Consider the following 10287-nt stretch of genomic DNA (forward strand, 5'->3'; position numbering starts at 1 on the left):
ATAAGCAAGGAGTGACAAAATGGTTGAAGATGGGCATTTAGCTTTCTGATTAGTGATGACATTTATTTATTTTTGTTTTATTTCTTAATGCATTTGCAATATCTGTTTTCAGAATTTAGTTCTTTGTATTTCCTTTATAGATTTTATAATTTGATTGAATAGTTTTATCTTAAAATTAACTCTATTTCCGTGTTTGAAATAAAGGAAGATCAAACACATTCTATATCCCACCAGTATCAATATCTGTAATGTTTTCCTCTGAACCTATGCACGTATCATAAATCCTTGGAGTAGGATTTGGCATACATTCCCAGATACTTTGCATATGGTTGAGATGTTATAAAGTTAGAGTTTAAAGAAACTTTAATTAAGTTTAAATTAAAGCTTCAGTTAAATTTGGGTCACCAGGAATCTTATAGCTGATTGTTTTGACTCATTATCTTGAACTTAACCTGCTAGAGAGTATGTTAGACATGCAGCATAAGTTGCCATGGTGATGTACACAGGTAAAACACAAAGTGATGCATGCAGGGTCAGGTCAAATCAAGTTCAAACTTAGCAGACTAAGTCCTGCTCCGTCAGACAGGTCTCACATCCAGCTTTCAGTAATTTGACCGATTTCAAACAAAAACAGCCGCTGTCGTTAATTAGGCCGTAATTGAAAAGAACCAGAAGACAGCCTCTCCTGGGACGTCTCACCCACTCTCACTGAGAAACCAAAGCACCGTAATGAGCATGCAGTGAATTACAACAGCCGTTTTTGGAACGTTAACCTCATTTCTAATTTTGTCTTATCATTTGTCGACCTTCAAATTTGGCCAGTGTTTTTTAGTTTTTTTGTGGGAATATGTCATGATCACTCTTCATAAACGCAAAGGAATTAGGATTTGAAGTTACATAGCATTTTAGGATTGCAATCAGGGTTGGAATAGAAGTAAGGTCAGATTAGGTTTTGAGTTGAGTCTAAGGTTAGGATAAGGGTTTGGTAAGGGTAGGATTGCATTTTGAGGGATGTTAAATCTGAGGTCATAAGCTTAGGAGACAGAGACAGAGAGAGATAATGCAATAGAAAATTTTAAATACTAAGCAGTGCCTCTATAACACTCTCAAACACATTAATATTCATTAATTCATTACTCTCCCTCATACACTTCATCATTCTTTCCCATACATACACTTCATGGGTATGTATGGGACAGACCAATCACATGCAAGCCTCATGCTTTAAGTGGCTGCATGGACACTAGGGAAGCAGTAACCTAGTCAGTGCTGTGCTGTTCCTGAGCTCAGCTGCTCTATAAGGGCTTCTCTCAATGCCACAGGCATGCACCTGCTTTCATTAACAAGCTCTCCACCTAAGAGGAAACCTTATTAGTGAAGTGTAGTGATGCACTACAAGCTTGTATGAAATAATCACACTTACACAGTGACATCCCAGCGTTATGCTGTTGGCCTAATCTCCAGTGCGCTCTGCAGGTATTCCTTTCACTGTGTAAATATTAAAGCATATGCACAGCTGAAATGTTTCTATTTTTTCTGTGTAAATATTATAGCAGAAACAGTCAAGCATTTAAGTTGCTTCAGGGAAACCTGTTTACGAAGGTAATGCAATATGTAATTGCTGAATCAGTCATCCACACTCTTATACGTTATTTGGAATGCAAGCTTTTATTAACTTTTCACATATGACTTCAGGTGAATCGGTTTTGGCACTATGATTTGTTTAAACAAATTAATTTGGAGTACATCTTAGTGTTCCTATGAATATAATTACTTAAAGCTTAATAGGGGCATTAAGATATGTTTGATTATGATATAAGAATCCATTTTGTTTCAGGCCTCACTGCCTTGTCTACTGGTTGCAGTTTGAGGAGCATCTTTGGAGGACAGTACTACTTTTCAGGTTGGAAGTGGAAATGAGTGACACTTAGAAATGGATCATACACTGCAGGAGTCCAGCATTCACCATTCACTCCCAGCAGACTTACATGTGCACTTGAGTTTGTGAAAAAAAGTCCAATTTTTTAACTTGCTCTCTCCTGCTCATTTTCAAGAATTTATCACAGGAAAATTATTTTTAAAAATTGGCATCAGTCAAATCAATGATCCATGTAAAATAACACAAAGAGTTCTGAAACTCCCTCCTCCTCCTCAAGTTTTGCTCCAGTACATAAAGATTGAAGTTTGGTCCATTTTGTCTCAGTGGGTCAAGGCTGCATCACACTACAAGACAACAGTCCATATGATCCCCCCATGTTGTCTGCACATGTTAGTCGATTTACTGAAGTCTAGATTCATTCAGCCTTCCTGAGATAAAGCCAGGACATCATCTCCAAGGACAGGAGAGAGAGAGAGAGAGAGAGAGAGAGAGAGAGAGAGAGAGAGAGAGAGAGAGAGAGAGAGAGAACAATGACAGTGCAGTGTTAAGCCTCCTCTTAAAGACAGACAAAATTTAGCTCTTTACTGAAGAGCCTCAGGCCAATTGACAAGGTTGAACCAGTGTCTCTTATTACAAGAGAGAAAGAGAACAAGAGAGAGAAAGAGATGTGTGTGTGTGTGTGTGTGTGTGTGTGTGTGTGTGTGTGTGTGTGTGTGTGTGTGTGAGCGTGCGTGCATGCGTGCCTGTGTGTTTGTGCGTGCGTGTGAGTGTGCGTGTGAGCGTGCGTGTGTGTGTTTGTGTGTGCGTGCGTGCGTGCGTATGTGTGTGTGTGTGTGTGTGTGTGTGTGTGAGCGTGCGTGCATGCGTGCCTGTGTGTTTGTGCGTGCGTGTGAGTGTGCGTGTGAGCGTGCCTGTGTGTGTTTGTGCGTGCGTACGTGTGTGTGTGTGTGTGTGTGTGTGTGTGTGTGTAGACATACGCTCAGTAGACATCAATACTGCATTAACTCTCAGAACCCTGTGGGAAAAGGTATGCCACAGTTTATCAGCTGATTGCTCTCTTTCTCCCTCTCTCCTTGCTCTTTCTCCCCCCTCTCATTCTCTCTCTCCCTTCTCCTTTGTTTGCATTTGAGCATACACACCGTCCGTCTGTGCCGTGTAACTCAACTCTCTGATAAAAGATCACTCCTACTGGGTAACGAGAGCGGTTGTTTAGTGACCGTCAGATGGGCACAGGACATGGACTGAGCTGCCCTGGGTTTTTGTGGATGTGTAAATGTGTAATATGACTCTTTTAAAGCTCTCCTAATCTTTAAAGAAGCATTCTGCCCTGGAGGTTCAGACTGGAAGACATTACAATTGGCTGAGCAACAGTTTTACTATTGGAATTACAACCAACAAATCTGTGGTGATTAATGAATCGTATAAACTACAGTTTTGACTGCATGTCTGTTTCCAAAACTTTGACATCCTTGATTCCCAAAACAAACTGTTGTTTTCAGTTAAACCTGCTCCATTGCTCTTAAGGCTATTGAAATTTGAAATAAAGGAGATTTAGTGTGTCACCCGAGTAGCCTATAATGAAATTTTCACTTTAACAAAGAGAGTGAGAGAGAGAGAAAGTGAGAAAAAAGAGAACAGTTAATCCTAAGCAAATATTCATTTGTACCCTGTGTAATATTGTATCATTCTAGATGGGTGAGCACATGTTGTTTGTGTGTGTGTCTGTGTGTGAATGTGTGTGTGTGTGTGTGTGTTTGTCTATGATGTATGTGTGTTTGTGCGTGTTCCCTTCTGTGTTCTGCCTTTATGAAGTTGGGTTTGGTGTGTGTAATATGCAATGATGGGACCCTGTTAACAAATATATCTGAAAGAGGAGTGGGATTGGGATTAGAGTACAGCTGCCGCATGAAGATAACAGCGGATTATTTTGTATTGTCATGTGGTCTTCTGTGCTGCTGTTGTTTATGATGGGGAATATGATAGAGACAGGCCCTAACACCAACATTCCACCAGCAGTCAGCGGAGGAAGGAAAACACAGTGAGCTTGGTTCTCACACTTTTCTTTTATGACACTTGGGTTAAGGTTGGGTTAGGCCGTCTTTCATTCTCTACTTCTTGCTAAATGTCTGTCTCTTTCTCACACACATCCACACAAAATTCAGTGTTCACTGGTGTTCACTTTTCTTCATTCCTTCTCTATTCAGTCTTTCTTTTTCTTGCTTTCTATGAAGAACCCACATACACATACACACACCAATCAGCCACAGCATTAAAACCACTAATATATGAAGCGAGTAACATTGATTATACAATGGCATCTGTCAAGGGGTGGGAGAGGCAGTAAGTGAACAGTCTGTTCTTGAAGTTGATGTGTTGGAAGCAAGAAAAATGGGCAAGTGTAAGGGTCTGAGTGACTCTAATAAGGGCCATGCTGTGATGGCTAGATGACTGTGTCAGAGCATCAACAAAACAGCAGGTCTTGTGGGGTGTTTCTGGTATGCCTGATGTTTGCCAAAAGTGGACCAAGGAAGTACAACCAATGACCTGGTGACACCGTTCTTGGGACCCCAAGGTCACTTTAATGTTGCAAAGTTCAATGTGCTGGCTGGGCCACAGCTGTGAGGCCAAAGATGCAAGCAAGGACGAGCAGGAATTCCATGTCGTTTTTTGAATATTCTCATGAAGGGAGAGCTAATGGGGAGTTACTTACCATGATACGTCAGGGTAATCATTCTGTAGCGGATTATGCCTTAGAGTTTTGTACTCTGGCAGCAGGAAGTGGTTGGAATGAACAGCCTTGCAAGTAGTCTATTGTAATAGTTCACATGCAGACATTGTATCCAAACTTGCTTGCAAGGATGATGACCTGGATCTGTAGAAGCTTATTGCCCTCACCATTTGGTTGAACCATATAATGTCGACATGATGTAAAAGGGAGATAAGGCATCCACAGGTTAGGAGCTATGGACCACCCGAGACCCTTCCCATTTCCAATCTTCCGCGGGGATCCATTACCTGGTCTGAAGCCATGGTCTGTGATTCTACACGCCTATCCTCTAGTACCAGGAGCAGCATACGTTTGCCTGTGGGAAGTGTTTTTGGGGTTTTACTTTGACAACATATTGAGCAGGAAGTGACAAATTTGTGTATGTCCCTAGTGAGGAATTCCCAGCAGTAACAGCTATACAGAAGATGACAAGTTCATGCCTCACCTGCATGACCTGTAGTGAGAGAAGAGTGTGCCCAGGATAATCACTGATCTCTACAAAAAACAAGCGCATATAACTTGCCCTCAGGACCGTCAACCGGGATTTCGGTTCCTGGGAGTAACTGTCAATCATCAGTCCCTCATCTCACTGATGCTTGCAGGAAGTATGGTGTCCTGGATTTCAGGGTCCTCATCTGTTTCATCCTGGTGGATGGGAGACAAGGAGTGGTATAGGAGCCTGGGTGATAAAGAATCTTGACCAGCGAAAAGTGACCAGCGTTCTTGACAGGGGTTTAGTCATTTAGCTAAGTGCATATGCTCCAAGTTCTTGTGGTCAGTAATGACAATGAAGGAATGGTTGGCACCCTCCAAACATTCTTCATTCTTCTAATGCCAATTCTTCTAGCAGTTCTCATTCTCCTATTCTATAGTCACGTTCCGCTGGAAAAAGATTATAGGAAAAGTAGGCCACCAGTTGTAACTTATAATTCTTGCCTCCCTACATAAGAAGCATCAACCTCTAAAATAAAGGGTAAAGAGGGATCATGATGCTTGAGAACAGAAGCAGTGGTAAAAGCCCATTGGAGCTGGTTCAATGCCTGTTCTGCATCAGGGTTCCAGCAGAGCTTTGTTGCAGCCCCCTCAAGGAGGGGAACTCAAGGCCATAGTCAGAGTGTGGAACTCAAGGCCATAGTCAGAGTATGGAACTCAAGGCCATAGTCAGACAGCAAGTGGTTACCTTGGTGGAATTTAGGAAGCATCTCACCACAGGCTGTCATAAGAATGGTCAAAAACTGTTTTAAACTCTGATAAGAAATCCTCACGAAACATCTGTACATTGTTCCATACAGCAGTAGGCTATCTTAGCTTGGTTGGAGCAAGGTAGATTGCTGCTAAAATGCAAAAAACACTGCAGCAAAAAAAACAACATTTATCAAGGGAGCTGTCATATTTGTCTGGCTTGCTGACAGGAGAAACGGGAGGAGGAGCAGACACTGAAGGGAGATCCCACTGGGTAGATGTAGCCATGGCTTGCAGTTGAGAGGTGAGGTCTCTATCATCCTGAGTTGACCGAGTAAATGTCCTTGATTGGACACAGCTTTCATCAACACCTCTGAATTAGCTGTGTGCATAGGGGGTAAGGTATTGTGTAATGTTTCAGATGAAGCTAGATGCTCACAAATAAAAAACGTGTGGTTTTATTCATAAGAAGACAATCCAACATGATAGTCAAAAAACAGGCAAGGGTTAGAACCTGCACTTTGGGATTATCAGAGCCAGGGAGCCTCACAGAGTAAATGAAGAGTCCAGGTCAAAAGCCAGAAAACACTACAACCAGGCAAACAAATCCAAAGAAGTGGGCAAAAATCAAGAGTAAGCAATTGGAAGAGGGTCGGCAATATAAATAATAGGATAGAATGCTTCGTATGCATTACAGAAAACAGTAGCTATAATTTGTAAAGCGTAAAAGGAAATCGCAGGTTTAAATAGACTGAGTAAATAGGTTACTAGTGGAGTTAATTATCTGGTGATGAGGACCATGTGAACTGTCAGTGATTGGCTGGGTGTTCCTCTGAGTCATCATCGCAATGCTGCGAGTTTTAGTGATCCGGGGAAATGGGTGGCATGACATTTGTCATCGTTTACTGCCCTAATCCTGCGTCTGTTCCAGTCTGATAGACTCAGGGGCCAAGGGAAACTTCAGACTAAGCTTGCTCATTTCTGCTTGACATTTCCCTAGATAACCTCAGCACACCCAACATCCATTGAAAGCCCTCTATCCAACACCAGTACCATCCCCGTCCCTTGTCAGATCTGTTGTTGGATTTGGACACTGATCCCTCCCCAGCGATTCATGACAATCCTTTGGTGGTTGATAGATTCTCCTTGGAAATTCAGGTTATTCCATTCAAGGGACTACCGACCACCTCCCAAACTGTGGGGGCTCTATTCAGTTATGTCTTTTTTTGGAATCCCTGATGATTTTGTATCAGATCCCGACCCCAGTTTACATCACACATCCTGGAATGCCTGGAGGTGAGGGACAGCCTCTCTTATGGTTTACACCCACAATCTAATGGTCAGTGTGAGCAGGTAAACCAGGAGTTGGGGAAATCTTTTAGAATATTCTGTCAAGATTATCAGTCTGATTGGAGTCATTTGCTTTCTTGGGCTGAAATGGCTCAAAACTAACTTATCAGCTCAGCCACTGGTTTAATTCCATTTGAGTGCTGTTTTTGTTACCAGCCTCCTCTCTTGCCATAGACAGCCAACCCTTGTGACATACCTGTTGTCCAAGAATGGATGAAAAGAAGTAGGGAGGTCATTTAGACCTCTCTATAAACTACTGTGTGTCAGATTCATTCCATATGTCCCTCCTCAAACCTGTCATTCTATGTCCGCTGGATGAGGTGGTACCCAACACTGGTCCACCACTTCTGGTCAAGGTCGAAGATACCCTGGTCTTCGCCGTCCATTGATTGCTGGACTCTGGGTGAAGGGCTGGTCAGCAACAATACTTTGTGGACTGGGATGGTTACAATCCCGAGGACAGATACTGGGTGTTGGCACGGGACATCCTGAACCTGGAATTGGTGACAGACTACCACAGCCTCCATCCAGACAGATGCGCGCCTCACCCCAGTAGTCACCCTACAAGGTGCACTGACAGCCCTCCTGCAGTGCCTGCTACGAATCATTCTCATTTGACTTCTCATGTGCCAGATACCACAGGACCTTCAGAGGTCTTGTGGAGTCCATGGTTTGACAGATCAGAGCTGTTGTAGCAACAAGAGGTGAACCTACACAATGTTAGGCAAGTGTTGTTCATTTCCCAACATCCTCCCAAAGGCAGCTCACCTGTCACTCAGTCCAGATCCTTCAATAGTCACACGCTCACCAGAGCTACCTCTCCTGATTACCAACTCTTTCCACCTGTCACCCATTTATCTTCTTTCTGTTTGAACCTGTCATTTCCCTTTCACATATTTCTTTGAACTTTTCATGTATACTGAGCATTATTTCAGTTTGTCTCTCTGTTTACCAACCTTTTTTGCTACCTGGCTTCCGTCTCCATTTGATTCCTATCTGGCATGTCTGTTTTGTAGGACTGATCTTTGGATCTGTACCTCTTAGATTGTCTTTTTGATTTCCCCTTTGCCTGGCCCTTGTGATGGTTGTCCTCTCTCTGGCTTTGGACCTCTGTGTGGCTGACTCCCACTCTTACTCACTCTAACCCTCTTACTCACTCTCACTCTCTTACTCACTCTCACCCTCTCACTCACTCTCACACTAAACCATTCTTACCCCTTCTCTCTCTCACCCTCTCACTCACTCTGATCCACTCACTCATACCTTCTTTCACTCATTCACTCTCACCCTCTCACTCACTTATTCTCACCTTCTCACCCACTTACTCACTCTTATTCTCTCTCTCACTCACTCTCACACTCTCACTCAGTCCCAGTCATTTTTTTTATACTAGACATCTCATGTTACCCTTGTATTACACCACAACACTGGCTGTACCAGGTTTATCCTTTTACGCCACTGCTCAACCCATGTTAGACCAAGAAGTGGTATAAAAAGGGTATGAAGGGGAGCAAGAGAGAGAGAAAACCTCTACAAACTACAAGTCTTTGACAGGAAACAGAAAAAAAACATGATTTTGTCAGAGATGTAAAGGTTACATTCAAAAGGTAGCCTAATCTAAATTCCTGAACATAGTCCTGCAGCACCTATTCTGTTTATCTAATTACTGTAATTCCAATAACAAAGGCAGGAAGTGGGAAGACAGAACAATTTTTATTTTCTGTCCCTCAACTATCCACTTCTGTATTCTTTCATGTGCATGTATTTAGTACACTGAATTTCAGAAAAAGCAGTGTCATACTGCAGATATATTAAAGTATATTGCCTCGTCTCTCTGTTGTTAAGCAAGCTCTTACTGAGTGGCAGTTAGAGAGGCTCTTTTCTCACCCACACGGGAAGCTGACACGATATTACAATGTTAGCACCGCACCACTGCTCCTTGAAGCGCGTGCTCTTTGCGGCACACAGCTTCTGCTTTTAATTAATGAGAGCAGCAGTGCGTGCAAACTACAGTGCCGTTCTGTTTTATACCGCCTACTGGTCAAGCGGAAATTTCTTTGGTAGAAGCAAAACAAAAAAGACAGCGTACTGGGCAGAGGACTGTTGTTTGTGTGTGTGTGTGTGTGTGTGTATGTGTGTGTGTGTGTGTGTGTGTGTGTGTGTGTGTGTGTGTGTGTGTGTGTGTGTGTGTGTGTGTGCGTGGATGTGATCTTTGTATTTTGACACCAAGGCAGAAATTGCATTAGGTAGCTTGTTTCTGGGTGAAGAGTATAGTTTTATGTTGAAAAAAAGGCTTAGACAGCTATACCAAATAAGTTCAATCATCAGACGAGAATAATTCATTTTGTACTTGTTCATTCTGAGGCTTCTTTTCAACTATCTGGTCCTGCCTACTTAAATACAGGACAAACAGCCAGATTCTTTATTAAGACCCTCATTCTTGTGTGGAGCAATTTTGAATATCTTTTTATAGTATTGCTCTTTCTGTGTTCTAAATGTAAATAATCATTTCAATAGTAATTCATTTCATTAATCATGTATTAATCATGTTTGCTGTACAGTAAGTAGCCTGACCAGGAATCATTGCTGATAACTATCACTAAATCACATGCATGCCTCTTGCCACAGGGACCCTGTCTCTATCTGTTTTTCAACTGTGCTTGAGAAGGACATTTTCTACAACCAGTGGACTCTAGGATATCACACCCAAGTGGCTAGCAGTCAGGGTCCCAGCGTTGTGGATGTGTAGCACTGAGAAAGCATAACTGTATATGCAAATTAGGGTCTCCTCTGCAGATCTGGGTTCTGCTAGGCCGCTCCCCCTGACTTTGATCACCTGGATGAAGGGAATCCTTATGGTCCTTTGATGTTAATTCCTCCTGCCTTCAAAACATGTATCCCTCCATTGTCTGAGCTCCAAGCTCAGGGAGGTGGGCACAAAGACAGGGTTTTGAGTGGTGATATAATAATCTGAACCGGAGCGCTTTCTTTTTTTCAGGAATCACATGTGTAGAATGTATTTATGATAGACATGATGATCAGAATCGCATATTGCAGGAATTCAGCAGGATCCCATGCACTTTGATGCGTAGAAAAAAGGGCTGGGAAA

Source organism: Electrophorus electricus, chromosome 13, assembly GCF_041902795.1.
Source record: "Electrophorus electricus isolate QZ-2024a chromosome 13, ASM4190279v1, whole genome shotgun sequence".
Classification (NCBI taxonomy): Eukaryota; Metazoa; Chordata; class Actinopteri; order Gymnotiformes; family Gymnotidae; genus Electrophorus; species Electrophorus electricus.